We start from the raw sequence: 8,394 nt of genomic DNA on the forward strand, positions 1-8,394 counted from the left end.
AATCGGTTTCCTACAAGCATTTTGATTATTTTTGTACAAAGGTGCGATCATTTGTATTCTTTTTTTCCAGTATACTGTTATAATTCTTACAAATTGTTCAAAATAATTGTTCTGTGAACAGGATACTTCTAATGCTAATTGAATCATGATCTTTTTCACCATTAGTAAATAAATTTTAATGAAAAACCAAATATGTTCTTTTTTTTATTATTCAATTGATATTGACTTTGAACTATGTTATTTATAATCTATAAAAATACCGATATTAACTAATGTCAGAGGTTTGTTAATTGATGCTGCAAGAAGTACAGGTCTTTATTCTTCAGAAAAAGAAACTTTTGAAAAACATTTCTAAAACAATCCTTCTAACCCAATGGAGAAAAATTAAAACCAATAAAAAGCAGAGCAACAACCATTTAAGAAATAAAAGAACATTTATTAAGCCCAAACTTAAAGTTAACGTTGATTTCTAACGATCTAAATGGTAATGTTGAAGTTATAGAAAGATATACAAAGATAGTTCAAAAACTAGAGCCGAGCTCGTTGCAAAGCAACGAATAGGTCTTCCGTTGGGGCTACGGACTAGAAGACGTAACCTTGAGTCGAGGTCAAAAGCCACATACTAAAGATATACAAGTAAAAAACCTTGTAAGAGAAGCAACTTACAATGTTTCGCTAGGAAAAAGACTGTAAAGGAATACTAGTACGTGTGACCTTGATCTTTCCAAATGACCTTGTGCTAAGCAATAACTAACTCTCGTTAGAGCTAAAATTGAGATAAATAGAGTTAGGTCAAGGTCAAAAGAAAGGCCAAGTTCAAAAATGGTGATGCCATTAAATAGCTCTCATCAGTATGCATCAACATGTGAAGTTTGATAACACCATTTTGAATGGTATGTTTAAAACTGAGCTAAACACTAATTTAAGAAAAGTGAGGTATATACATGTATATAAAGTCAAGTTTAAAAAAAATGTTAATGCAATTGCATAACTCTAATTAATTACTATCAGTATATAAAGATTGATAAAAATATCTTGGATAGTTTTTTGAAACTGAGCTTTGAACTGAGCTAAGGGCAAAGTGTGACAGAAGGAGAGAAGGAAGGACAGAAAGTAGGAAGGATGGAAGACGTCCAACAAACACCAAATGCCTTGGCCATATTCATGGCAGGGCATTACATGTCATGTATGATTATTGGTTTACATAAAAATAGGTCGTAACTTTCAGTCTCGGAATTCAACCCCTAAACTACATGTATATATAAAACAAATCAACCGACTGACATTCTCTGCTTAGAAGGAAGACATTGTATTCATTTTAAGGGATGGGGTACTTATAGTGATGAGAGGAATTTAACAACCTGTCGGTCCATGAAACATTATTTTGGAATGTCTGTATACAGCTGCGTGGCTTTTCTTAGAATGAAATTAGTATTTTTTGAAATATCTAAATAATTCTTTTATTGACGCCGTGATATATTTGATAGGCTGTATAATAGCTGTTCGGATATAGTGCCGTTTGAAGGTCCAACACCTTTCTTTTAATATAACCAAAGGTTCTAGTGATCTTTTTTCCGTATAGTCGAAATGCATGGGAGAAAGAAAAAAACGTTGGGGTCGTTCAAAAACAAATTAGTGAGTTGTTTTTCACCTACACAGACACTTTTTTTCTTCTGGTTTTCCTTTTTTGTGAATTGCCGTTTATTTTGTTTACAAGCTTGTGTTCATACCGCTGTTCATACGCGCTACCAATGTGAGAGGAGAAAACAAGACGTCGTCAAGCAACAATGACTGACCAGATGGACGTTTATATACATTGTAATCATTATACAACCAAATATCAGAGCGAATCGATAATTTAAGTACCTAGTTAAATACATAGGAATTCAATAATTAAGGAAAGAATTTAATTTATATTTTATGATAAATAGGCAATAACGAATTTTCTAATTTTGTAAAATCGTATTCTGAAAGCTCTGGATGTGTATGTTTAGCCGCTCTTCTATGTAAAAGTTCATACATATAAAACATGTAATTATTATCGGCTGCGGTAGCGGCCAATTTTTATGTCATTGTGTTAGAGAGTGCACATGGGGAAGTGAGACTTTTTTTTTATTACTTCAATAAAATAATTCGTAAATTATAACAAGTAAAAATCATGCGTAAAATATTTTAAAAACTTGCTTAAACTTAATATTAAATATTGAAATATATTTCAATTTCATTGTCATTAACATCTCATGATCATCGATAATTTATGGTCATATAAAAAGAGTTTACATCAGATACTCCCCAGCCTGAGGGTGTGTAAGATTTGAAAAGAAATCTCTTGATTTTCCGGATAATGATGAAGTGGTTAAAGTGCATGGTGGAAAAAAAAAATGAGGAGTTTTTCAACTTCTAGTAAAAATTGTTTTGAATTTGCTCTACATCTACAAATGACACAAAGATCATGAAGATTTTTTTTTTTAATTTTGCACTGCGGTTTGCAGCATAGCCTGCTCTGCAGAAACCATGAGCATTATCACGTAATCAAGATCCAGGGTATCGAGGCTCGGACAGGCCTACACCTTCATTTTGATGATAATAAATTCTTCTTATACATCAATGAACATGATTTTTATTTAACATCGATAAATCTATTTATGAGCAAATGCGGTAAAATTATTTTTTATTTTCCTTTGAAAACAGCCTCAAATAGAATTGAAAAACTATTTCAGCTTTGAATATCTTGACGTGCTTTCCTGCATGTGAAAGAATTTTTTTGCTTTGCAGCCAATTTGATGCTTTGCATCATTTAAATTCGTACTGACATTGTACATGTACAGGCATATAAAATATTCTATTTATTGCACGAAATAGTATACCATTCTGTACAATATCATTTTAAGTTTAGTAGCAAATAACTGCAAACTCAAAAGTGCTTAATTTCATGTTGGATTTCCCCCTGTGAATTAGAAACGTTAAATCCACTTACAATTATCATGCATGCGTACATATAGTTTAAGATTCATAAAACAATTACCACTTCGATAAATACAGGAAAAAATGGTGTAAACCTAGCTTGTGCTTTTTTTTTCGGCTATCAAAAAGCATAAAACTTGAAATGAATAAATACACAAGCGATTACGATTGATTAAAACAAGCTGAAATAGAGTGAAATTGAATGATATGAAAGGAGTCGACATGATCATGATGATTTCAAACCCAATTTTCCATTTGTAACTATCGGAGTACACAACTGATATTCAAATCGACATACCCGCTGCTATCTGCGGACACGTGCTTGTAAATGAGGACTGGGCTACAAAATTTTAGACACAAAGCGACAAAGCTGGATGTAAACTGTTTATTACAAATACGTGAATAATAGTATATTTTAAAGTATCTTTTTAACGTTCAATGTTTATTAATATAAAAAAAAAATAATGGAGAAACAAAAGAGTGATGGTAAAAATAAAAGGTACATAATAGTACATTACGTATCACAAGACTTCCATCACTAATTATAATTATTTGCCGAAGCCCCTTTTCAATTACAATTTAAATAAAATACATTAACACGGAATAGAGAAATAATTTTTGCGTGAACAGGCCAAAGAAAACGATCACAATTCAAAATGATTTATGCACCAGTGTTTCGAATTACGATTAAATGAAAGATCGGTGAAGTATTTTTATTGATTCGATTAATTAAAAACATGACTTTCTATAAATTGATAGGTCTTTGTACACAGTGGATTTTAAACACGATCACAGACACTTGCATTGTTTACGACAGGTGGCTGGTACACTAGTGACCTCGATCGACAGCGTGGGATTCGGGTGTTGGATTACATAACTGTTACAAACATCTAGGCGATCTTGGAGATCGCCAAATGTATACAACTAATGAATCGTGAATTATTCGATGCATAGAGTTAAAATAACTTATAATTGTTATAATAATCAATGTAGAAAGATAGATTTAATATATTCCGTTTATGAAGACGTGTTCACTTTAAAACTAATTAATAATAAATAAAAAAGAAAGACTAATCGTTATAAATAATTTAATAGTGAACCGTAAAGCACGTATAAAGCCCTATTTAGAAGAAAATTAAATACCATAGGATTTATTACTGATAGGAAGTTTGTGTAAATTATACACATGAAGAGATCTGATATCCTTTCCGAATGAAAAACGCTACCTGTTTACCGGCCTGCTTTCAACTACGTATTATGCAATACCCCCGGCATAATCGAACACAAAACATTTCATCAGATTAAAAAGGTGTCAAAGAACAATTTTGTTCGTATAATCCAGATCGAAATATTTACCGTTTTTGAGTTATAAAGCAAAAACTTTCAAGCTCCCTAAATCCCTAATCATAGGGGCCAGCCCCTTTTGAATAGTATGGTATGAAAGCCCTTTCATTTATTCACAACTTTTGTTCAACATGTCTTAACAAAATATTTTTAGTTTTCAAGATAAAAAGGAAAACATGTGTAAATTTTTGCTCTTTTAGGCGTTCTATTTTTTGACCCCTGTATAACGCCATTTTGAATGGAGAAATCGAAAAACAAAAACCGATGTGCACAACTTAAATCCTTCTGTTATCTAAAACCAGTAAAATTGCTGCTCCAGCTCTAGTGGTCTCTGAGCCTTTGTCTGGAAATGAAAGCCTATAATTTTTCGTTTAAAGGGAAATAACTCAAAACCGGAAGTGACTTTTTGAAATTATCGACAGCATTCTGATAGAATTTATTACCTTCTATAATGTCTTAAAATTTGAGCAAAATCCATTGAGAATTAAGTGAGATATGAGGCCTCAAAGTTGGAGTCTAGGAAGAAAACAAAAAAAAGAATAATAAGAATAATCTTAATCTTCAGAATCAGTAGAAGGTCTTCCGTTGGAAACGGGAGACCTTAATTAAGCTCTGAATAATACCTATTTGTTATCAGAGCGAAAAATACCAATCTCTTACGATTCCAATGGGTCACATCAGGAGCCTAAGAGAAGTAAGCATCCCCCTGTTGATTGGTCACGTCTGCTATGATCCTGATGAACTTTCGATGTAGACAGAACAGTTCTTAGTCACACTTAGGCCTAACAACTGTGACGAAACATGTCAGTCAAAATATTACACAATGTTAAATAATATTTTAATTATTAAGGTCATATGGCCTTATAAAATGCTGACTGAAAATGAAGTTGTTGAAATATCCGTATCGTTTGCTTATCTGTCAGTTGAAAAAGTAATTTTATTTCACTTACGTCGTATTGGCAACTTATGTCCAATTGTTGATTTTCTTTGATCACGAGCTAAGTTATTTTCAATTTAATTTGCTGTGTTAAAATCAATATCTTGCCAATCAATCATTTGACGACATTTCACTTTAATACATATGAATTAAATAAAGAATAATTTTATGTAAATTCTTACTAAGTTCAGTTTACGTATCAATCAGAATGAGGAAGCAGAAATCACAAGAATATTACTAATTTCTTCTGAGCAAAAATGACAACACTAACGAAGTTCATGTTAGAAAAAAAGTATAAAATTTAACATTTAAAACATTCGAAATAAAGTGTAACTTTTTTCTAAAAGAAATTAAACACTGTATAATTGTAAATATCACAGTAAACTTATAGAAAAATATAAAAATATAGATAATGGTTTCATATAACCTAGTGTTCGTAACAGTGTGTCAATGTTGAACTTTTTATTTGTCATTTCAGTCAAAAATTTGAACTTTGATCAAAGCATGTTTTATTTTGTCAATCTGGTGTTATTCAGCACCCCTGTTAGCTAAATGATTGGTCACAAATCTACAATGTCAATGCCCTCAAATAGCAATAAAATTACGATTAAGGTTCATTTAAAGGATACAACACCTGTACATGTACTAATTTATATTTAAAGTACATTGATCTATTAAATATAAAGGTCTTGAACGCATAATGAATGTCATAAGATCTTCAAAGTCTTCAGTAGATGACATTTTGTAAATAATATCAACAAGTAGCATGTCTTATGACACCTTAAGAGAAAGGAACCGAGTTGTCAAACAACGGATTACACACTCGTAGAGGTTATATAACTTAGATTGATAGGAGGCTGTTTGATTATTTATTTACATATTTTAGATATATAGATCCCTGCTCATCATTTTCCTTTCTAGCTCACCTGAACCGAAGGCTCAAGTGTGCTTTTCTGATCACTTTCACTGATTTCTTTTTTGTCCGTCGTCCGTCCGTCTAGCTGTCTAGTTATCCGTCCGTCTGTAAACTTTTCACATTTTCGACTTCTTCTCAAAAACCACTCGGCCAATTTTAACCAAACTTGGTACAAAGCATCCTTGGGTGAAGGGAAATTTAAATGTTAAAATTAAGGGCCAGGTCCTCTCACAAGGGGAGATAATCAAGAAAAGACAAAAACAAGGGCCTTTAAAAAATCTTCTCAAGAACCACTAGGCCAGAAAAGCTGAAACTTATGTGGAAGTATCCTGGGGTACTGTAGATTCTAAATTGTTCAAATCATGACCCCAGGGGGTTGGGGGGGCTACAATAGGGAATTAAAGATTTACATTGAAATATATAGGAAAATTTTAAAAATGTTCTTCTCAAGATTCACTAGGCCAGAAATGCTGAAACTTATGTGGAAGCATCCTGGGGTATTGTAATTTTTAAATTGTTCAAATCATGACCCTCGGGGGTTGGGCGGGGCCACAATAGGGAATCAGTTTTAAATAGAAATATATAGGAAAAATCTTCTTCTCTAGACCCACTGGGCCAGAAAAGCTGAAACTTACGTGGAAGTATCCTGGGGTAGTGTAGATTCTATATTGTACAAATCATGGCACCTGGGGGTTGGGCGGGGCCACAGTAGGAAATCAAAGTTTAACATAGAAATATATGGGGAAAAACTTTAAAATTCTCCTTCCCAAGAACCACTGGGCCAGAATGGCTGAAACTTATGTGGAAGCATAATGGGATAGTGTAGATTTTAAATTGTCCAAATTATGACCTGTGGGATACGATGGGTCACAATAGGTCACAAGGGAAAAATCTGGTTAAGAATAGCATGGTCAAAGCTTCTCAGGTGAGCGATGTGGCCCATGGGCCTCTTGTTTCACTAATATATTACACTCTAAAATTTCTGGCAATATATTGTTGTATCATATACCGCATCATATATCATAATTAATTGTATATTACATATACTTACATAAATCATACACATTTAGTAACTATAAAATACAGCATGTTTATCGTTATTTAGATATCACAGGAACACAGTAATTTATCTCCATAGCATATACATATGACACACTATAACATAAATCAGCATATACTAAATATATACAGTAATTTATTGGATAATGTGAAGACAACGATCAGAGATCAATTTAAAAAAAGTTATAAACAAAACAAACCAGTGAACAGGGCATAAAACCCCGACCCATACAATTCTAGAGGTGGGAATTAAAAGCATAGGAAGGGAACATCAACATATATTATGCTATGAAAAACAATACTTTTCGTGGGGATTTGATGTTCGTTGTTTTCGAATTATGGAGAAACCCTCAAATTTATGACCACCTCGAAATCTAAAATTTAAAATGAAATATACTGCTCAACACTTCTCCAACAACAAAATCAAATGCCGAGAAAAGGAAATTATTTGCTGTGGTCTTCAAGCTCAAACTCCACGAAAATATGTGTTTTACATTATACAGTATTTTCTTGTCTAAAAATTTATTTCAACTTGTTTCAACTTATTCAACTACGTTTTTATACATTGTCTTTAGCATATATCAAGATACTTAGTGTCCAGAATTTATTATCTATCGCATATAAATAGTAAGTTACTATAAAATATACCAACATATGTCATAAAGATTTTTTTTCAAAAACAGTACATCAATATTTTTCAAAGTGCAAACAAAGTATCTACTAGTATCTAATGAGTGTATACTTCCAGTACTAAAAAGAAGTTTGAAGAAATAGAATTTTTACTGTGTGTATAAACGCAATATTCATTAATACCTTAATAAAATGTTATCCCTGTTACATGTTTCATGAAATATATAATGAAAATTGAGAATTAATTTAAAAAATACAGGAAATCATTCTGAAATATTTAATTATTGACATTTATGCTTAAAAAAAATCGGCGATGACTTGTATTTTCTGTTTCTCTTAATTTGGAAACAACAATGGCAATCTCATTTAGCTATTTATTCATAAGTTTATCTCTGAGTTGATATTGATTATCATTCTAGGTCAAGAGCCATCAAAAAATAAAATCATGCAATATGTACAGGATTATTTCATTGATGATTCTAAAAGTACATATACAAAGGTTAAATCAAAAGAATTTTTTCTCTATATTCGGAGTATAAAAATT

General features: G+C 31.9%; 1 protein-coding gene across 1 annotated transcript in view; it reads left to right on the forward strand.

Annotated features, from left to right (window-relative positions):
• The window catches only part of LOC134251811 (pyruvate dehydrogenase E1 component subunit beta, mitochondrial-like), a 68,317-nt gene continuing 59,923 nt past the window's right edge, over positions 1-8,394 (forward strand). The window contains exon 1 of the mRNA XM_062734230.1: positions 1-5. The gene's annotated coding sequence lies outside the window, so the exon portion shown is untranslated. The remainder of the gene's footprint in view (positions 6-8,394) is intronic.

The sequence above is a fragment of the Saccostrea cucullata genome, unplaced genomic scaffold, assembly GCF_032062105.1.
Source record: "Saccostrea cucullata isolate Sc308-1 unplaced genomic scaffold, CSIRO_AGI_Scuc_v1 ctg118, whole genome shotgun sequence".
Classification (NCBI taxonomy): domain Eukaryota; kingdom Metazoa; phylum Mollusca; class Bivalvia; order Ostreida; family Ostreidae; genus Saccostrea; species Saccostrea cuccullata.